Genomic DNA, 23,358 nt, shown 5'->3' with positions numbered 1-23,358 from the left:
AAGACTAAGAACTTTGAGTCTAGTTCTACAGCCACCCTCCAGGAGCATCAGATGCGCATCTGACAAAGACTTGGCTCCACCCTCATGCCCAGGTTACCTGGCCAGTAATTTGGCATGAGCAACCTCTAGGCTGGTAACTATAACAACTTTGCAGAACTTGTATGGGTATGTGTGTGGGAGTGAATGGGATTGCTTGCTTTGCCTCTTTTGGTATTTTGTGTGAGTGCATGGGATAGAATGTTTATGATTACTTGTTTACTCTGCCTCTTTTTGTATTCACAATAAACACGGTATTTTGTCTTATCCCCTTTTAAAAGATCCTGTTGGGTTTTATTTTATTGGTATAACAGCCCAAGCACAGAGCAGAGGGGGCAGGTCGCTGCCTCCCCAGCCGGGTTCTCACAGGCAGCCACCGCGCTGCACAGAGCAGTAACCCTGAGCAGCTACCCTCAGCCAGCATGAGAAATGGCTCCGTCCTGTCCGGAGCTGAACATGCTGGGGGGAGGCGCAGTGGAAGAAGGACAGAGCCCCTCTCCCTTCTTCCCTCTCCCATCCCCGCCCTGGCAGGCCAAGTAGAGCAAGCAATGCAAGGACAGCTCAGCGCTTGCAGAAATCTGGGGCAGGGAGGGGCGACACTTGACCCTGCATGCTCCCTCCCCGACATGTCGCCTCTCTTAGCATAATAAAAGTCATTCAGTTTAGATACTGACAAGGTAAAGCTGTAATAACTACAACAAAAAATAATAAAAAACCCTCCTGCCCCTGCTCCCCCCTTCAGACTTTCAATGGGCATGTTCCAGTCCCAGGGTGGAGGTGGTAATTTTGCAAATAAGCATGACAGTGCTCTGCTCAGAGACATTTGGACAGCACCAATAGCAAAGGAAACAAGACCATACTGTATTTCATGCTGAAAACCAAAAGGCAAACAAACACAACCCTCTTTCATGGAAATAGCCCTGGTCAGCTGTGTAACTGAACAGCAAAAACATTCCTCTGTTCTTCAGAGACCCATGGAAGGAATCCAGAATTATATTTACTTAGCCTATTTTCTCTTATTAATGTAACCACATTTATGTATTACCTTACTGGGTTCTCTCACTTTTTCCCCATTTGTTTGCGCACTCTTTCCCTCCAAGTGATGGGATCCTGAGGGAATAGTAAAGAAACCTATTAAAATAATGGCCCAGTTAATTCTCAGTCACAATGGAAGTATCAGGGAAAATATGTATGGCATTCACATTGATAGCAGATGGGTTCATCCTGATTATTGCAGTGCATCATTCAAAAGCACCCCAGACTGCAATAAACTAATCAAAACAATTTGACCAATCATCAGTATTCAGTGATCTAAGAAATGCTCTCTGTGAACCATGCAGATGTGCTTCTCCAGCATTGTAGAACCACACCCAGAACGCGAGCTGTTTGGTTAGCTAAGTTATTGCTTTAGTATGAATAGAACCCCTTCCCCCCCCAGATTCTAAACAACTGCCCCAAAGAGGTCTCGCTCTCTATTATTTGCAAAAATGGTTATGCATAATCACTGCTGAGTACGTTGTGCTTTTTATTTCTATTGGCCACATTCGGTGATGTTGCCACTGATGCTTGGAGTGATTAGGGTTAATGAATGAGAGTAATCAATTACGGTTATCACAACACTTTTGACTGGGACAGACAGGAGTGCTTTAAACACAGCAGATGATTTTTCTGTAGTGTTTTCTAATGTAACCTCTGAGGGCTTGTCTTCACATAAAGTGGTGCAGCTGTGCCACTAGTGAAGATGTTAGTGTTCTAGTGAAGAAGTTACTACACCTACTGGAGAACTCCTTTGGCATAGTTAATCCACTTCCTCGAAAAGCTCTCCCATTGTCATAGAACTGGGGATGGTGGGGGGGAGGGGAGAGAGGTTAGGCAGTATAATTATATCACTCAGGGGTGTGGATTTTCACACCCCTGCGCAATATAGTTATACGGATATAGGTCTGTAGTGTAGACTTAGCCTGAGACATGTTAGTTGCTGACACTGAATTGTAAGGATATCTTATTGCTATAGGTCAACCTAGAGAAAGTCATTGTAATTTCAAGATGCTGTTTAAAAAAAAGCAGAGGGAGTTAGAACCCTACTATGCATAGTGCTCACTACAGTCCTACTCTTTCCAGTCAGAAGAATGTTATTGATGGAAGAAGAGATCAGTTGGATAGATCCTTCTGACCGATCCTGGTCCATGCTAAGTCTGGTCCTAGGTGCTATTGAAAGAAAAAGAATAACAGTGATAATGACTGGCTAGCTATGTAAATTAGTTTGGACACAAATGATAAAAGTGATGGGGTTCTTTGTACCTTGCTAACTTTGATCTATTTTTAATGGGACAGTTGGGGTATTTTATATTTGAAATAGCATTTTTAGTGGTTTAAAAAATCTGATAGTTGTTCACACATATTCACCTGCTTCATTACTAATAAAACAGGTTTGTGGTTTGTGAGGAGGATTTTTATAAGGAAATGACTTTTTGGAGCCAATATTGATTTTTTAAAATGGATGCATAAAGAACTTTACTTTACCCCTCTTAAACCATGTTTAACCCTGGTGAAGTTGTACATTTGGGATTTATATTTTCATAAAGATCTAGGGTAAAATTTTCAAAAGTGCTCAAGGGCCAGATACACAAAATGTACTTAGGTGGCTAACTGACTCCTTAGTCACCCAGGTCCACTGACATTCTCAAACCACAGCTCAGCTGCCTCTTAACCCTACAGACACCTATGTTTCTGCTGGTAGGCATGCACAAAGCCACTTAACTCCTCATGCTGCCTCCCAGTTAACAAGCTGCTTGGAGCCCTTACTCGTGCCTCCATCTAAGTGTTCCCCCACTTATCTCACCTTGGGGGGCCTGATCCAGGAGGCATGCTCTCAGCAAGCCTAGCTAGCACATAAGATAGTCGGGGTGAGCAGCTCAGGAATTACTGTGTGCATGTATGTCCAATAGCTCAATCTCTGCTGTGCCTGATTTAGAGTGGATACTTGATTTCAGGTCTCTCACATCCCAGCTGAGTACCCTGACCACCAGGCTGTCGGGTCTCTCTCTCAATCTCTCCTGTTGGAGCTGTTCTGCTTTGCATAAGTAATTACATATTAATGGGAGCAGGGACTGGAACCTGATTCTCCCACATCCCCGGTGAGTGCGCTAACTACTGGGCTAAAGAGTCAATCCCCAGATCCCCACAGGGAAGGGCTCACCTGGCATACATGCCTAACTCCAGGAGCGGGTTCCCGGCTGAGAATGCCAAGTAGAGATAGGTGCCTAAGTAGCCTGAGAATCTGGACCCTAAACCCGACCGCTTTCTTCTCCTTTTCACTCTTGGCTGGTTTAGGCAGCTCCCCGCTCTGCTTGTTGGCTTCTGAAGATCCCTTTCTTAGGCACCTAACTCTCTCCATGCATTGTATGGGAAGCCTGGGCACCTCACTCAAGGCAAAGAATTCCACGGCGCCTAGGAGTTAGGCATTGCAATGCCCAAGTCCCCTTTGTGAATCTAGCCCAAAGTGACTTAGGAGCCTAAGTTCAATTTTTTTTAAAGTGACTTTGAAAAATGACACTTAGGCCTCTAACACCCAACGGCCCAGATATTTAAAGTCATATAGGCCTTGCGGTGCACACTGTTTTAACGCCTGGATTTAGGAGCCTAATCTCATTTTAAAAAGGGATTTAGATACTTAGGAGCCTAAATCCCATTGACTGTCAATGGGACTCAGGCTCCTAACTGCCTAAATTCCTTTTGAAAATGAGATTTAGGCTCCTAAATCAGTTAGGTGTTGCAACGTTGAACATTGCAATGCCAAATTACGTTTTAAAAACTGGGCTATAGGCACTTTTGATCATTTTACCCCTAGCCTAGATATTTTGCTTTGGCAGGATTTTGTCAGATTTCAGCAGTTTCAATTTAATAACAGAAACACTGACTGCTACCAAATGCAGCATGTTCATGAACCTGTCAATATTAACTGAGAATGACACACGCTATGCCAATCCTCTATTGTGATGAAATGTCTTCAAATTCCCCCTGGAAGATGTTTGTATAATTCCTTAAAAGGAATAAAAGCAAAAAGTAGAAATGTTTCCAAAGGCTAGACGTGGTGGCTAAAGATTCCACGTTGTTCTTTAGGACTGGATCAGGGGACAATCAATCCCCAGTAATATACAGCGGTAAATATCAAAGATGTTTATATTTCATATACCATAGACAGAAGGACTGATCGCAAAATAAATAACTTTACAACAACCTGAAGGATAGCAGCTCTTATGCACTGCTTTGAGTGTTGGGTGGAAGTAGGAGAAAAATGTTTCAGACTCCATAACTGGCAAGAAAAAGTTCATTCAAGAAAAATATTAAGAAGAAAATTAATGTCATTGGGCCAGATCCATCCCTGGTGCAATAGGATCACAATAGAATGAAATTTTCCCATTTGTTTATTAAGAGATGGTTGAAGAAACTTTGATGCAGCCATATTCCACCAGAATATGCAGTCTGTCTGAAATCAAAACCCCTTCACAAAATCAGGTTGATTTCACCAGAATTTTGTTTCTGAAGAACACCGGGGAAAAAAGTTGCATCAATGTCAAAATGTGTCATTTCAACATTTTTTGGAACGGAACATTTTGATTTTTCATTCTGAAATGACTTTGTTTAGGTGTTTTTATTGTGTATGATATAATACAAAACAAAAAAGTCAAAACTGAAACAAAACAATATTTTCCAACACAAAGCATTTTGAGAGGCCTCAAACTATACTTTTTTCACAATTTTCCTTCTCATAGAATTTTGAAATTGTCGATTGTCGTGGAGTTCAGACTGAAGGCAGATTTCAAATCCTTTGCAAAACAGAACTTTCATCCTCTAATGAAATGAACACAGCTCTAATATTTAATGACCAAATACACTGAATACATGCCAAGCTGTAATGTAAGCATCAGCTAAAGGTCAAATTTTGTTAAATCAGAAATGCCCAATGTACGTCTCTTTTTCTACTGTTGGCTCAGTGGACCATCAGAGTATAATAAAAGTTGCCTACTGGACTGGTTTATCTAGTCTATTCCCCTGTTTTTAACCGTTGCCAATACTTGATGTTTCAGAGGGAGGTGATCCCTGCCCCAACCAAAAATGTACTTGTCAAACTATGCAATATTATGAAGACATTTTCCTTACTGTTCTTCACAGAAGATAAATTTATGACCCAGAACCTGATGTTTGATTTTCTTTGTATAATTGCTGCAAAAGTTATTAATGGTGATAAAATGAGCGAATACTTTAAATCTTGCAAAATATGCCCTTGATAACTTGCTACAGCACTGAAGTCTGCAGAATTATTTCCTTTAATTTGTTTTTACTGCTTTTCCAGTTCATCATGTATATACTATAGCCTTCATTATGTTGCATACCTGAAGCAAATCTTTATTTCCCCCTCCTTTTTTTTCCTGACGGAAGCACATCAGGCAGCAATCTTCAATGAGCTGCCCGCAATTACTCCTAGATCTTTTCCCTTTGAGAAAGCTGCTTGTTCAGACACATCAGCGTATATGAGAAGCTTAAATTATTCTCCCTTCCTTATATTATCCTGCATTTATCTAAGTTAAATTCCACCTGCCATTTGGCTTATTTAATTAGGTCCTTGTGGATTTTCTTGTGTGCCTCCTTCACTTTTTACTAAATTAAATATTAGTGTGTCATGGCTGAATTTCATCAAGTTGCGATCTATAGTCTTGAAGTCACTAATAAATATTGTTCAAAAGTGGTTTCAGTACTGATCTCTGCATCTTATGTTGCCTACACTTTGGTAAACAGCCATTAATTACAACTCTGTCTCTTGGTGTTCAGCCAGTTTTTTTACTGGAGAAAGAATTTTACCCCTGTGTTATAATATAAAATTCCTTCTGGCAAAGGGACCTCCTCAAAACCCCTCTAAAAATTTATATACAAGAACCAGAAACTGGATTGCTGGTTTGACCACATAACTGTATTTCCCAAATTGAAAGGTATTTTTCTGACTACTCTGAATCAGTTTCCCTGAATCAGTGGTATTAATTATTCACCTGTAATCCCCAAGGTCACTTTTAGCTCTATTTTGGAAAACAGGCACCAAGGCAGTGATTTATACCAGCCAGGAAAAGTTGCTCTTTTAAGGCATACGTTACATATGTTTGTCCGTAGCACTGCTAACTTGGAGTTTAGACCTCGCACAACTCTCAGATGAACATCATCTGGTCCTGGTGATTTACTGTAATTAAGTTTGTCAAGTTGCTCCATAATCTCTTCCTTAGAGATTTCTCCCTCTGTTATCACCACACCAAGAGTTCCCATGAAGAGTTCTCTTGGGTTGGGGATTTCCCCCATCACCCTTTGTAGTGAGGATTGCTTCTAATAATTCATTTAGTTTTCCTGCAACCTTGTCATCCTCCTCCTTTTAATTGCCTTCTCCCTTTGATCCCTCTGTGTCTAGAAGGTTCATGGACACAAGTGTGGTCTGCTTGCTTCAAATGGGTGCAAATGTTTCTTGTTCAACATGGATCTTTGGTTATTTGTTTGGCATAATTTATTATGGAACACTTGTACTGTATATAGAACCACAGGTGTGGATGTAACTTTAGCCATCTCTTGGATGCATTAGGGATGTTTCCACCAGTGTAGTTGCACTGGTACAAATGCATGGGCAAAGATTGGGGGGTACAGTAGGGGCTTTGCCCCCCTCGCCCCCCCCCGACTTCATACGTTGATTTTTTCAGTAGTTTACAATTCAGATTAAAAAACCATTTTCTGTGCATCCCACGAGTCCCAGTGTGAGGGGCAAAGCCAACTGCAACCCAAGAGCTTCTCTGATTCCTATTCCTCACAGCAGGTATTGTGTTATTCGCAGAGAGTGAGGCAACAATGCTCAACTTGGGTTGCCAAGCCTCCAGGATTGCTCTGGAGCCTCCATGAATTAAAGATTAATTTTAGAGTAAAGATTATGTCATGTGATGAAACCCTCAGGAATACATCCAACCAAAACTGGCAACACTATAAACTGCATCCTTAGACTTAACCAGAGGTGACGCATAACTGTTGATAGTGGGGGGGGGGCACAATTTAAAGGTTCGGCCAACCCCCAAACGGCTCGAGTCGCAGCCCCTGGGCACCTCTCACCTCTTTTCCTCAGTCTCCCCTCCCGGAAATTAACGGCCTCTCCCTGCAGCACCCAGATGTTGCTTCCTGCCTCTCCCCACAGGGCGCAGCTTGCAGCTCACCCAGCCTCCAAGGTCACTTGAGTGGCTCGGCTCTGCCAGCTGCCATGCAGGGAGGATGCCTGGCCGCATCATGTGATCAACCGGGCCCAGCTCTGAGTCAACAGCAAACCTATGTGCAGGAATGGGGCAGTCCCAGCCCATCCCCGAGCCCCTGGAGGCTGGGTGGTTTCCAGCCATGGCTTCTACGGTTCCCCTGGCTGGGAACTCCTGTGCATTAGCCACCTCACAGCGCTGGTTAAATCCCCACTGGATCCCTGTTCAAGACCAGAACAAACTACAAGGCAGGCACCTGGCCCCATGGTGGGCCCAGCCCTGGAAGCCTCGGGCAGGCTAGGGTTGCCAACCTTCCAGGATTGTCCTGGAGTCCCCCAGGAATTAAAGATTAATCTTTAATTAAAGATTATGTGATGTGATGCAATCTCCAGGAATTCGTCCAACCAAAGTTGGCAACCTTACGGCAGGCACAGAATTTGCTCCCCATATGTAGCCCAGTTGGCTGGGCTGGAGGATCACTGTGGGTCAGTGCTGGCATAAACTGGGTCTGCAAAGAGGGAGGACAAAAGTAGGCAGCTTGTTATTGCTGTCGTCTGTTTTGAAATAAACTACATTAAGGTAAATACAGTATTTCTGCATTAAGACAATGTTTATGTATCTCTAAAACCAGGAACACACGATTAATAGTTGCATGTAAATGCTTGGTTCTGTTTATTCAAGAATTTGCTTTTATGCTAATGTTGATTTTTAAGTGGTAGCTGGCAACCATGTCAAATAAGTTAAAACAAAAAAATAAGATTGATTAAATAATGAATGTAAACTGTATTTGTGATTTCAAGTACACTGTAATTTAAGTACCATTAACAAGTGGCAAATCTGGAAGTTAGACCTATACCTATTATTAATAGTAAAGCCCTCTGTTCCCGCCACTCCCCGACATAGAAGTCAAACTATGCCTATGTACAAATGGCGTAGATGCACTGCATTGGTGTGACTTATTCTGGTTTGGACATTTAAGGTCATAGGAGGACATTTCACGCATAGGAGAAAGCATAGCCAAATGGATGGGAGAAGGAAGCAAAGAGGAGGGAGGCAGAATGTGAAGAGTGCAGCTCTCTCAAAGAGGAGAGCGATGGCTGACCAGAGATGCTGTATCATAGGCAGGGACAAAGCAGTGGAGGATTGCCATAGTGAGGCCAATGAGTGTGAGATTTCTGTGGGCGGAGATGCTAAACCAGTGAAGGGAGTCATAAAAGGGGAGGTAGGGAGAAGATGAGTTTGGAATTGGTATTTTAGCTAGATTAAGGTGAGCAAAGTGGAGGATGGGAAAGCCAGAAAGCCCTTCAAGTAGGTTCTTAGCATATGCGCAACGTGCCTCAGGTGGCACATGACTAGGATCCATCATTGAATTTGGTCCACTGGTTGGCTTATTAGTGGAGGGAGATTATCAAGGCATAGAAAGGGCATTGGCATTGGGGATGGAAAGGAAGGGGCAGATGTACTGGCAGTGTTACAAAATAAGCAGCGAGATTTAGCTGCACAGACTGCTGCTGGGCATCAGGCAATATCTTTTGACCAGCTCACAGGGAACAAAATATACTGAGTACTTTTCAAAAGAAGAGGCAAACATGCACAAATACTTTATAGGTGTCTAGGGGAGTTTTCCCCGGGAAAGTACTTATTTTGGTGTAATCTGGTTAGCCTTCTCCTGTTGGAGACACTGGATAGATTTCCACTGGCTCCAGTGGAAATAGGACTGGTCCCACAGTGCTCCTGAGGCTCTGACCATTACAACAGGGGAGCCTGGAAATGTGACTTTGAGGCTAACAGGGAAATATGCCAGTCATCATCTCTGCCTGCTTGTTGAGAGAGGGGGAAAGAATGGAACCAGATGGCCCTCATTTCCATCCTGTCCCCTTTTCCTTCCCAGAGGACCAGAGGTAGAATTAGGTAGTTGGCCTATCTTCCCTTAGCAACAGGGAGCTGGGGGCCATGTTTATAGTCTCCTAGGGCTGAGCTCAATTCAGACTCAATTCAGACAGATGTGCAGAGGTGACTGCAGGGTCACAGACCCTGGGATGAATTTGCAGAAACCCTCAAAGGCTGGGCTTCTATCTCAGGAGCACATATCTGGGTGCCATACGTCACTATACAAGTTTATCCAGTCTCATTCTTTTCATCCTTTTTCTTTTTTCATGTACAAAGCTAAAAATGATTTCAAAAGTTACTGAATTAAATGCACAGTCCCTAGCGCACCACACTGTGATACAGAAATTAGAGGCAGGCTGATAAAAATCAAAGACACATCACCAAGATGCAAAGAATTCTCTGTATGAAGGCATGTTTGAATAAAGAAAGCATTCCAGAAGAAAGGTAAACTGCTCTTCTAATATCTGATGTTCCTTTCTGCTCTCTAGTTATTCTTCAATACACCAGAATTAAATTCACATACAGAACAAATAGCTCTTTCCTTTCTTTGAACACCACGGGGACAAAGCTTCAGACAGCTCTGACTTGCACTTTACATGTGGTACTGCCAGAGTGCCATACATTTCCCAGCAAGACCTATGAATACTTGGATACAATTTGCCATCCTAGCATATTCAAGGGCCTCACAAACAGCATTTAATTTAACCTTGCAACATCTGTTAGACACAAAAAGATTGAGAGACACATTTTGAAAGGTGGGCTCTATACAAGATGCATTAATATTTGACTTTAGACACCCAGAGCATAGTTCCCAGAGATGCTGAGTGTTCACAGTCACCAGTGACTTCCAGTGGAGTTGTGGGTGCTAAATAACTCTGAAAACCAGGTCTCAAGCATCTAAAGTTGGGCACCAACCAAAGTTAGGGGTCACTTTCAAACATGCGGCCCTAAAAGACCTACCAAAGGACACAAAGGCAGTCTTCAGCAGCATAGGGAATAGAATGCAAAGCTGCTGATTCTCACTTGTAATAGTCACAGCCCAAGTAGCTGCTGTGGACAGGTTCTGGCTCTTGGAAGCAGAAAACTCTTCAATGCAGATAAGATTGACGACTCCAGGTGTTGCTCTGAGGGGATGTCATGGCAACAGCCTTACTGCCACTTCTCCTCTGTGCCCCAGTGGTTGCCAGCACAAACTCCTCCTTACTGCCACACCTCTTTGCTTCAGCTGCAATGCACCACTCCCTAATGATTTGGTGCTTTGGCTGATGTGGCTCTCCGCAGTGCTTCAGAGCTTTGGCACAACTCCTTGCAGTTCCTCTTATCTCGGAAGATCCCAGTGCTGTTTCAATACAATGGCTCTCCTGTTCTATAGCCCTGAATAGTTGCTGATCACATTTCTGGTGACAATCACCTTAGCTATGCGTGCTCTAGGCATCAGTTGGCTCCTGCCTCTAGTAGCTGTGAACTCCAAGTCACAAAATCTGAATTTCAGCCCCCACCAAACCCTCAAATTCAGGGTGCTCAAAAAAGGGGTTGGATTTGTCTATTATAGAGATAGGGGCTAGCCATGCCATTTGGAAGCAGATATGAATTCTGAACCCTCTAAGAAACAAGACTATTCAGATATGGGGTTTTGGTTTGTACTCTCTCATCTTAAGATCTGGTTTCAGTTAATAGGCAAAGAAATAAGAGAATCAAGTTATAGACAAGATACACTAGTTGCTCCTAGAGCCACTGGAAGCCATTTCTTATAATTTCCCTCTGACTAATAAAAAGAAAAGGAGGACTTGTGGCACCTTAGAGACTAACCAATTTATTTGAGCATAAGCTTTCGTGAGCTACAGCTCACTTCATTGAAAGCTTATGCTCAAATAAATTGGTTAGTCTCTAAGGTGCCACAAGTCCTCCTTTTCTTTTTGCGAATACAGACTAACACGGCTGTTACTCTGAAACCTCTGACTAATGGACTTTGAGGCAGACATATAATCTGGTGGCTTTGCCCCACATTTTATTTTCAAGGTGGCCTATTTTAGCTTTAAGCAATTCATTTTGTCTAAATAGGCCAGTTAGTGCAATACCCTTATCTCCTACTGCTACTCGTACATTAGTGATTTCCCCATCTGATCATCCATTGAGCATCCAGTTGTTGAAATATTTGATCAAAACCTGAAACAGTTACTTCCAGGGTATCAGATCTCTGAGTCATCCAGTCATTCCTTTGAGCAACCATTTCAGTGAGCCTCAGAAATCAAACACTGTAGTGGCTGCCAGAATGGATGCATTTTCCTTTAAAGCAACAGGTGTACCTGGAGCTGTTTGTTGTTTAAGCATGCCACTTTCCCTTTGGGCAGTTTCTAGTCTCACAATATATTTTCCTTTCTAAATAAAAAGATTTAGGCCAGATTCTCCACTTTGGTTACCCTGGACTCATTGAAGTCACACCTGTGTAAAAACTGGTGTCACAGAGTGGGCATTGTGGCCATAAACACACTGCTGTTTCAAACAGGCCATTTTAGTCACAAGAGAACATGGCATTGAGCCAGTGAACGCTTGTTCTTAGATACTCTTCCCCAACTTGTCCATCTCATATGTACACATTATACTCCTGGGGGAATTCTGCACCAAAAATTAAAAATTCTGCTACAAAAAATTAAAAATTCTGCACACAATATTTTCAAATTCTGCAATATTCTGCATATTGTATTTGTCAATATAACACAATATAATCACACCAGGTTTCAATTTTTTTTGGTCATTTATTTCAAAATACCTGTCAGCAAGTATGTCTGTAGCAATACAGACAACAAAAAAGATTCAGGAATTTTTTTTTTGACAAATAGATTTCTTACTAGGCATATTAATATAGAACTCTGAGTAATAATTCATTTAAACTACAATACAGAACCATATTTCTTGCACCTCTCAGAAGCAGTGCAAAGGCTTGGGGTAGTCAGCGGTAACAGAAGCGCTAAGGGAGAGGGAAGTAATTGCTGGGAAGGATCCTGGGTGTGAACTTGGAGGGTTGTTAGATATGGGTGGGAAAAGTATGGAACAGTATTTTGGGAGGTCAGGGGGTGGGAAGGGATTGTTAGGGAGTTTCCTCCTTGCAGACCCTGGCTGACCCCTACCCTCTCCCATTCAGTCAGGCACATCTGCCCCGTCCTCATGTGTCCCTGCACCCCCATGTGTGCTTGCACCCCTTGTCCATACGTGTCCTCCATCCCCACTCAGACACCCACTCCCCGATGTGGTCCTGCACCCCCTGCCCCTGTCCCCATGTGTTTTTGTGATCCTACTCTACCACCTCCTGTCTCAATGTGGCCTTGCACTTTTTCCCTGTCCCCATGTGGGCCTGCACCACCCTCCCACCTGTGGCCCTGCACCTCCACTCCCATTCAGCCCCTGCTCCAGTCTGTCCTCCCCAGCTAGTCTGTATGAGCCCCTGTCTGAGCTTCCCAGCAGCCCCTCATTGCCTGTCTCTCCATATTTCCTGTCTCCTGACCTGGCCCGACAGGCATTGTGAAGAAGGCAGGCTCTTTCTCTTCCTTAGCTGGCTGGGAACTGTTGCTGTGTTCTATTGCCTCAGTGCCCTCTGCAAAAGGCAGAATTGCAGCAACTTTCTGTCAGAAACTTTTTTCTGCACAAAAAATTATGCATCTGTGCAGTGGCACAGAATTCCCCCAGGAGTAATATTACCAGTGTGAGTTACAAGAGCTGAGAAAAATGGCAATAATGTGGGTTATTTAGTGTCAGCTCACAGATAAATACAAATACATTTTTAGGTAATAAAAAAGCATCACCTACAACTTGTCAGAAGATTTTGGCCAGCAGGTCCAAAATTAGATTAACATAAGAATGGCCATACTGGGTCAGACCAAAGGTCCATCTAGCCCAGTATCCTGTCTTCTGACACCAGCCAATGCCAGGTGCCCCAGAGGGAATGAGCAGAACAGATAATCATCAAGTGAGCCATCCCCTGTCACCCATTCCCAGCTTCTGGCAAACATCCTGGCTAATAGCCATTGATGGGCCTATCCTCCATGTGAATTTATCTAATAATCAGAAAATACTTGCCTCTCATAGACTCTGATTTGTTGAGGTACTTAAAACATGCCTAACTTACAGCATCTGAGTACTGTAGTTCCATTGACTGACTACTCCTGTGCTTAACTTCAGGTACTTGCTGAATTAGAGTCATAGAATACTTCTCGTATGCAAATATTAAAGGGCCCTGCACAGTTGAGTGAGAATTATATTTCTAATTTTATACATGGGAGAACTGAGGCACAGAAAGTTTAAGTGGCATTCCTAATGTTGTAGCACAGCAAGAAAATAACAAGTTGGGAAGAGACCTCAAATGTCCTGTCTCCCAGTTCCTTGTCTCTTCAACCATCAGACTGTAGCTGAATAGCAGTGGCACATTAGCCAATGGGGCCCATGCCCAGGGGCTCCGGACAAGTAGGGGGCCCTGGAAAAATCTGCTGACAGCAGAGGAAGCCTGGAGTCCCTGGCATGTGTGTGCGTGGGGCGGGGGGGGAGCAAGGGGGTTTGCGGGGGAAGAACCTGTGCCTCAACCCTGCTCTGCAGCAGCGGCATCAGCCGTCAGGTGCAGGAAGTCCCCGTCCGTCCATCCCCGCAGCAGCCCCTCATGTCATCCACATCCCTGGCAGAAGCTGTGGGCTGGAGAAATCCCCCACACTGGACCCTGACCCCATCACCAGCAGAAGTCCCCGGGTGGGGGAAGCCCCAGCACCTCCCCCCATCCCACACAGAAGCTGAGGGGTGGCAGGGGAAGCCCCACGCACCCAACCCTGCTCTCCAGCAGAAGCAGCAGGTGGGTGGGCAGGGTGGGAGAAGCCCCAGTGCCCCAACCCTGGTCCCCTGCAGAAGCACAGGGGGTGGCAGGGAAAGCCCCAGCACCTGGACCTCGCTGTGGCCTTGGGAGCTCTCCCTGATGCACCCTGGGTTCATGGCACTGGGACAGAACTTCTCTGGTCTTGGGACTGGAGGGGGTGGGCAGAAAGGAGCAAAAGGGGCTTTAGGGCTGCAGTGGGCGGCAGAATTGGGGGGGAGCTTGGGTGGAATAGGGGTGGGCCCCGGTGAAGGGGCAGAAAGGGGTGGGGCTGTGGGCGGGGCCACGAGTGGAAGGGGTGGAATGGGGGCGGGGCTGCAGGAAGAAGGGGTGGGGATGGGGTGGGGCCCCAGCAAACCTTAATCCGCCTCTCCTGAATAGCGTTAACATGAGATAAATCTGCAGGAAAAGAGAAAGTTTGATTGGCTATTGCTATTTCCCTACAGACTTAAAATAGCATCCATAAAAGACACCTCTTGTTAAAACAAGCACCAGACCTTCATCTAGCAAAACAAACACCGGATAGATTGTCAGATTCAGTTACACAACATGGGCTTGATTTTTCAGAGGTGTTGAGAACCTTCAGCCCCCACTTACTTCAACTGGACATGGGGATGTTCAGCACCTCTGAAAATCAGACCCTGAGGAACTGAACACGCCAGAGGATAAACTGACTAGGCTCGATATTGCTCTGAATTCCCACTGGAGTTAGTGGCATTACACTGATGTCAATGAGAGCAGAATTTTGCCTGAAGTCTACAAAATAAAATAGTGCATCATAAGATGTTTTTGCCTTATGTACAAGCAAAGGGAAAGCAGGGGTCGAAACAGTTGAGAAGACAGAAAACTGTCTTCTACTACTCATTTTCATCGTTGTAATGACTTTAAATCTAGGGCATCTTCTTGGGGAATAAACAGCCAGCTTTAGTTAATGGCTTGAGCTATTATTGCTTTTTATACTTAGCTACTGTACAGAAAGCTAAATTAGTTAAAATAGTTGGAAATGCTAAAAACCTTTAATAGTGGCAGAGAGAAAGATCTTGGGGAAAAAATGTGAAGTGACCTCTTTTATATCTCCTTGGCCTTGTATATTCTATCTGCAGTCCTGTATAGGAATCAGCTACACAAACTTCTCCTCTCTTACTCCTCTTGTACAGGTCAGAGCTGTCTGTCACCCATCCCACCATAGTTGAGACATCAACATTTTCACATTTACCCTATACATACAGTCCACAGAAAAGACCCCCTCCTGTCCACCAATCTGCTGCAATCATGGGTGGTGGGTATGAAAGGCACGGGGAGGCTGAGCCTCCCCAAACAGCCCGGTGAGCCCCCATTCATGCTCCAGGCCCCATTAGCTCCCTCCTGCTTCCAGCTCTTCCCCCATGGCTGGAGCCCCAGGCTAGGGCTAATGGGGGCCAGCCTTTTGACCAAGAAGGCTTTGTCCCCAGCTCATAGTCCAACCTGGGCTTTGTGATCTCCCTTGTCCCAGAGGAGTGCAGTCATTCATAGCCCGAAATTTGGTCTTTTGATGTAGCTTTGGCTTGATTGCTTTGAAATGCTTTGCTTTTGTGCTCATCCTTCTTTATCTCCTCTTTACTTGTTACCCTTCTCATTGTTATGTTTGAAATTAAGAGATAATCCCACAAAAACATTATGTGCAAACCCTTGTACCTGCACAAGCCATGTGCAGGATGAGGGCTTTAGTTTGTAAGTTTTTCAGGGCAGGGATCATGTACTCTTTTCTGCATTGTGATTCACCTAGCATGCTTGGACAGAGCAACAGCATAATAAAACATTTCAATTTATTCCCCCAATCATGCTACAATCAAAAGGGTGCTGTTAGGATATCAGAGTTTTGCCAAAAATAACCCACTACCTGCACCAAACACGAACAACTTAGCCCTAGTCAAATGGCAGATAAGACTGTTTTGTGTTAGTTTTCATATTCATTTTCACACATTTAACTATATGCACACCTGAAATGTGTCAGATAGTCTTTTTAGTCATCCTCTGGCCATCACAGGATCCAGTGTGCACTCTTGTAACTCAGCAGTTATTTCAAATATTTTTGCACTTCTGCTTTTCCTATTTCTTACCTATACAGATCTCAGGGTTTATTCTAACCAGAAACAAAACTATGTTAGAAGTATTTGAATGTTTATGCTTCTGCCCCTGGCCCATGTAGCAACTAATCATTTCTTGTTTAATTTCTCTGGACCATTTCTATTTCTGCAATATCCTTATTACATTTAATTGTATTGGTGTAAAACAGCTGGAAGTGGCTTAGAATGTTTGCAATATTTTCCCCTACACCCTCTTAGCACTCACTCATTCACAGTCTCTGTGCATTCATGGGACATCCATGTTCAGGACACAAGGAACAACGTCTATTTTGGGTGATTGTCACCTAGTCTCCAAGGGAACAAGAGAGAACATTCCACTTTCTTCTCCCTTATAGACTAAAGTAAAGAAATGGCACTCAAGAATCATTGAAAAATAATCCTTCTGTTGAATGGCCTGATTTACATGAGTGCTAAGAGGATGTAAAAATACTATCAAATCAGAATGAGAGCATTATCCACTTACTTTGTCCAAACTCTAATGACTGCACAAGGTGGAAGGCAGTGGAGAATCAGATCCTTATTTTTTTAAAAAAATAAAATCTTTATTTGATTTTTCAAGTATATAATATATGTATTTTTCAAGCCACCTAAAATTCAAGAAATCCATCCATCCACAACTCCTCCACCCCACCCCAACATTATTCCCTTAACTTGAGCCAGAGGACAATGTGTTTATTTGCTAAATAGTGAAAAGTTAATCATTTTTGCTGTCATTATGCTATCATGGTACTAGATTGGAATCATTACAAAATGAGTGTTTAGAGGTAATGTGCTTTTCTGTTAGATATTAGTGGCTTAAAATATTCTGCACTTGTCCAGTTTAAGTATGTCACAGAGATCCCACTAATTCCAAGTGATACTTGCCAAATTGGTTTTTGCCTTGCTGATAACTTGCTCATTGGAGCTTTGTCTCCTTCAGTCTTAATGTTAAAAAATGATAATGATTTAGATTTGTACAATGTCTCTTCTGCAAACTTAGGGGCAAATCCTCTTGCCCTAGGCAACCTATGACTATGTCAGCTTGGTGCAAAGGTACTTGGTGCAGAGGTGGTTAATAGGTGGGGACTAGAGAGTAATACTCCTGCTAGGCCACTCTGTGGTTGATATGCTGTAGTTGCCCCAGTATGGGCTAAACTTACTCATCACCAGAGGAAATGGCTGGGGTTCTGTATTGGATCTACTGACCTCTTCTTCAGTTTGCTCCTCAGCTTTCCTTTTGTGGAAACATGGAAGAAGCTTCCATGGAACATAATTCTACAGTGTGTACGGACTCTCTGTCAGGGGCGTAGCCATAGGTGGGCCTGGCATCCACTTAGCATCCAGGCCCACCCAAATCGTGGGTGTCCCACCGCGTCCCTCTCCTGCTGGCACTGCGAGCTGCTACCCCGATCTCCGGCCCCAGCTGGGGATGTGCTTCATGGAGTAGGGTCTGAGCCAATGGCAGATTAGCCACCTGGACAATGGGGCCATGCCCAGGGGCCCTGGCCAATCGTGGGGCCCACTAAAAATGAGCACCCCCAGGCCGCGCTCCTGCTCCCCAGCAGAAGTGGCAGTGGGAGGGGCGGGACTGCAGGTGGAAGGGGTGGGGAGGGGCCCCACTTGTCCTGGCCCAGGGCCCCATGTAACTGTCATCCACTTCTGGCACCATAGGGGGAGGTGGCCCCCTTTCCTCATCCCCCCTGTCATTACCCGCCTACCTGAAAGCCACGGCCCACCCAGTTTTCCTCTCCTAGCTATGCTACTGACCTCTGTGTGGCATTCTGTCCTTCCAGCCCAACACAGCGTGAGCATACTGGTTTCACATCCAGGACTGAGTGGAGAAGGGAGCAGGATGTCTCCAATTCATCCATCAGCTGCACAGGGTATTAAAGGGCAAATCTTTCTCCCTTTTACCAGTTTTTTACACTCTAGACTGCAGGATATTACAAAGTACAGAGGGGCATGGGCAAAAGAACATTTGGGGGTGAGGAAAGAGACATGCCCCAGATCCACCTAACTTCCCTCTGCAAACATCTTTCTGTTACTGGGGGCTCAGAAGTGGGTAACTTTGAATTAAAGTGGAGCTGAGATTTTTAATTTGAATCTCATGTTTGTAGGCTTTCTCTTGGGGTTAGATACCAGTCTGGTATGGCTCTGTTTTCTAGTGAATGAGATACTTTCCCTCACCACCTCGATGGTGGAACACCCTGAAACATATCTAGGCCTTTTGTGGGTTATTGTGGGATCAGTGGCGAGGAAGTCTTTTCAGTCTCGAGGAGTAGCACGTTTCCAGTGACAATGTGTAATTAAAGGTAGTATTGATTTCAAAAGGTCAAACATCTAGACTGGATGTTAACACTGCCCACAAAGAGCATTGCCCAAGATGAACAGACCAAAACATCTTAGCACCCATCTGTCATAGTCGTAGCAAAGGGGAAGGGAGGCATCTTAAGGTCCCGACTCTTCTGTGCTGAAGTGTATGTTTCATGCAAAAAGTCAACTGAAATGGAAATAGAATGTTCCTTTAAGACTTACCAAAAATACCATAAGTGTGTCACTCTGTTAGGGGGAAAAAGCCTCTAGGGGATGCCTTGAGACAAAGCCCCTGCAAAGGAAAATGACTCTGGGGAAACGGCTCTCTTGACAAAATCCCTACTAGAGTATCTCTCTCTCTGAACTCCCAAAGTGAGGCTGTAATTGCAAGCAGAACCCTAACTGCCCACACGGGACCTAAGCACTGGCAGAGAGTCACAGATGAAAAGTATTACTACTAGCATCACAGATCACACGTGGCACGAAGGAAAAATGTTACCCCATGGTGTAATAGTGCACAGTTAGGGCATTCATTGCTTCCTCTGACATACCCTGCCCTGACTATGAGATTGGGGTACCAAAAGGAATGGACCATTACTTTGTATCAGATGGCAATTCCTATGTTTTCTCGTGAAATGCCAGATGAGTTACAAAGGCAAAATGTTTCATTTTCTTTTAACACAACAATGGTAGCAACAGATTATGTAAATCTATGCGCTCAAAGCAAAGCTATATGCAATATTTTAGAATATTTAAGCAAGATTTTGGGGAGATGGAGACACCACCCAAAGCCCAGGTTAAACTTACAATACATCCTTCTTTTAAATGAAAGAGAACTGACCAGGAGTGGAGTCAAGCATGAGATCAACACAAATCCTTTCACCTAAAATGTCAAACATCGATGTCAAAGTTTTCTTTCAAACACAAAGATGACCTGATTTTTCAGAGGTGCTGAGTGAGAGATGCATGGTACATGGACTTGGGATCTTAGAAAAGCCAGGCTATCCTGGTTCAAAAGCTGTTTCAAAATATGTCAAATAAACCTAAAATGCTCATTTTTGAGTGAATATGAATTTTACAATAATACATTCTACCATACTGAGTCTACAACCTTTGCATACATGATTCTCCCGAGTTAAAAAAAGGAACCAGAAAATTGAACATGGGCCACTGCCACAATAAACACTATTCCAATGGGGACTAATTGGCATTCTTGCTGGCAGCATCAGTACAGAGGTCAAGGATTAAAAAGGTCTGGAGACTGAACTACTCCTCCCCTGCTGCCCAGAGGTTAGCTTAGAGACTTTTTGGCAGGTAAGCATGGGGAAGCTTGCAGAGCTTCTTCCTGCGATACAGACAATTTCAGGCTGCACGCCAGCACTTTCCACAGGCAAGCAATGTGCCAATTCATTCATTTGTAGATTATTCCTTGTAATACTTTGCACACAGCTCCTTAATGAGCGAGTAAACAATTTTGTCACATTAACGGCACTTTTACAGCACACTCAGCTTGTAAAAGCACTTGTGCAGAGGGAAACAGCCTTCTATCAATACACTGCTTTCAACAAAACCCGGCCCTGCGGATTTATTAGAAGGATTTGTGGCACATTATCTAAGTATTGCTAATTACAAACTAAGCTCTAGAGACATGAATCAAAACTTCCCTGCTACAATTTCCAATAACGGTATTAAACGAATTAGACCTTTTGACTAAGTTTAGTAGTACAGGCTGCAGCCAGGTGTAAGGCAAGACTTCCCTAACAAATGGAGATCGGGATCTTAATTATAGAGGAGCAATACTGATTGGCTTGTGACCTTCATTACATATGTACATTTCTGTTGCTCCCATTAGTTCCAGTCAGTTTGGATTGAAAATTAAAGGTCCCATCCTGCTCCTGTTTCAATCGATGGAAAACTTCCATTGACTTCAATCGTGTAGAACCAAACCTTAAATTCTTATGGAAGAGACAGTAATCTAATTTCTGATAGTTCTACTGGGTTCAGGATTTTTTAGTACATTAGCAAAACTCTAGCAATATATTTTATGAACATGTAAAATTGGAGCAAAACGGGGAGATATTCCACCATTCTGAAAGCATTTTGATTCTCAGTAGGAGCAATGTTTTTTTTGCTAGTTGGTGAATCCTATGCTAGCGATGTCTTTTACATTCAATTACCTTACCTTCAATGTCTTCTACTTTTATTTACCTTACCAGAATGTTTGCTTGGCTGTCATGCAGAGAATGCCTCATATCATTGTAGTTCTATTCCCAATCTTACTGTGTATAAATGCTCCATGTCTTCACTTATGTGAGAGCTACCAGAGTATCTTGAAGCTACTTGCTTCTCATTTTTGTTTACTCTAGGAGTTGCAGGCAGGAGAGGGCAAGGCTTAAAACTCCAGACATAGCCACATTGTCATGCAATCACTTGGATTTAGTACTTGTGAAAGATGATTGGTGGACAACTCTGGAGGAGACTGGAACCCTGTTTGCAAGCTTCTCTGCACTCTCCCTCTAAAGGTGCCTTACCCATGATGCAGAAGGACTACCTGTGAGAATGAAATTCCCTGCCTCTTTAATCTTTGGCCTCTCTGCTCAGACTATCAAAGGGTTCCCATCATTATTAATTATGGTAGTTTTTCTTATGCCCTGAGGAAACAGGACACTTATCCATTGGGAGCTGGACAGAGACCACATAGGCCTCATGTCACAGTTCATAGCATCTGTATTCTGCCTCGCTTGTCCAGCAAGGATACTGTGACAGTCTATCCTATTCTGGTCACCACTTTTACAAGACTATGATCAATTTTGTACAAAGTATGGCTTGTGAGGTATCATTCAAAAAGTCACAATCTGCTGAGTATTATTATCCTAGTAAAATGTGTGTATCAGTATTGTATGTAATGTTATAAGTTTCTAGTATGTATCACTGTGATAACATGCTCCAAGGTTAAGACAAGCAGGCCTGAACTAGTTTTTCAGAGACAAAGACACACTAGCCCTGTGACGTCAGCTATCCCTCAAGGGATGATGTTTGCTGGGGGAAAAGTGATTGATGAGACTTAAGATGGCTGAGGAGTCCAATTCATACTTTACAGGTCTTTCCACATATGCGACAGGGGGTTGCTTGGAAAGAGCACAACTGCTGGCCAGGATGCTGTACACTTTCCTTCCTCCTGTGCCATTTCTCAGCCTCTTGAGCAAGGCAATTATCTTCTAAAGAGGCTGAGGCTTGATTTATGATGTGTTGCCATTGCACTCTATTGCCAGTCGGCTCTTCCCAGTTTGTTGGGTCAACAATGCCTTGCTTCTTAAGATATACTTTCCTTGTAGCATTTCCTCCGTCTCCTGCAAGTCCTCCTGCCATGACTAAGTTGAGAAAAGAGGACTCACTTTGGAAAATGAGTATCAGCAATTTGCACACAATGACCAGCCCAGAGAAGTTGATCTTTTATAATCTTTGCCTCAACACTGGTGATGTTAGCTGCAGAGAGAATGCTGGCATTGTTGCAACAGTCTTCCCATCTGATATGGAGAATCTTCCTAAGGCAGCACTGGTGGTACCACTCCAGATGATTAAGATGGCTTTGGTATGTCACCCACATCTTGCATCCATAAAGAAGAGTGGGGATGACTGTTGCAGTGTAGATCAGGATCTTAGTTTCCATCCATAGATCTCTGTCAATAAAGACATGACGGAGGAACTTTCTGAAGGATACACTGGCACAACGGATCCTGTGTTCAATCTTCACATCGATATTGGCTGTCTGGGAGAGGTGGCTACCAAGGTAAGGGAAACGCTCAACTTTTTCCCACGGTTTACCACTCATGACAATTTGAGGAAGAACGGGGGCAACTTGTGCTGGGGCAGGCTGGTGGAGCACCTTAGTCTTCCCAACATTGAGGGCAAGTCTCAGGCTATGAGAGGCATCTGAGAAGAGCTCTAGGGTGAATTGCAAGTCAGACTCAGTGTGCATGATGGTAGCACAGTTGTCAGCATACTGATGGTTGGTAATAACAGTCCTGGTGACTTCAGTTTTAGAATGAAGACGTTGCAGATTGAAGAGCTGGCTGTTCATGTGATGGTCAATCCCAATTCCAGAAGAAAGGTGGTCATGAATAAGAATCAAGATTACAGCAAGACAGATGGGAAAAAGGGTTGGGGCAATAACATAGCCCTGCTTAACACCAGTGCGGATGGTGAACGGGTCTGTCTCCAACCCATTACGGAGGACGGTGGCAGTCATCCCATCATGAATTAGCCTGAGAACATGAATGAACTTCAATGGACAACCGAACCTACACAGCATCTTCCATAATGCTTCATGATAGATGGAATCAAAGGCTTTATTTAGGTCAACAAATGCTATAAACAATGGCTGGTGTTGTTCTCTACACTTCTCTTGGATCTGTTGTGCAACAAAAGTCATGTCACTGGTGCCCTGAGATGGTCTGAAACCACACTGGGATTCCAAAAGGACGTCTTCAGAAAGAGGAAGGAGATGGTTAAAAAGGATGCGAGCAAGGATCTTCCCAGCAATGGAGAGGAGGGCAATACCTCGGTAATCCCTGCACATTGACGTGTCCCCTTTCTTAAAAATGGTCACAATATTAGCACCCTTTAAGGAATTTCCTTATTAACCAAAATTCTAACAAGAAGTAGATGAAGTTTTTGCACGAGTACTATTCCCCCATCTTTGAAGACCTCCACTGGGATGCCATCTGGCCTGGCGCCTTATTGTTTCTAGTCTGAATGATGGCTCACCAAAATTCCTCAGAAATGGGGAGTCAGCAAGAGGTTCTATTACTGGATGGTGAGCAGTGGATTCAATGGTGGCAACTGAGACTTCAGATTCGTGGTTCAATAGAGTCTTGAAATGTTCCTTCCA

The sequence above is a fragment of the Chelonia mydas genome, chromosome 2, assembly GCF_015237465.2.
Source record: "Chelonia mydas isolate rCheMyd1 chromosome 2, rCheMyd1.pri.v2, whole genome shotgun sequence".
NCBI classification, from domain to species: domain Eukaryota; kingdom Metazoa; phylum Chordata; order Testudines; family Cheloniidae; genus Chelonia; species Chelonia mydas.
Note: the sequence above shows the minus strand (reverse complement) of the source record.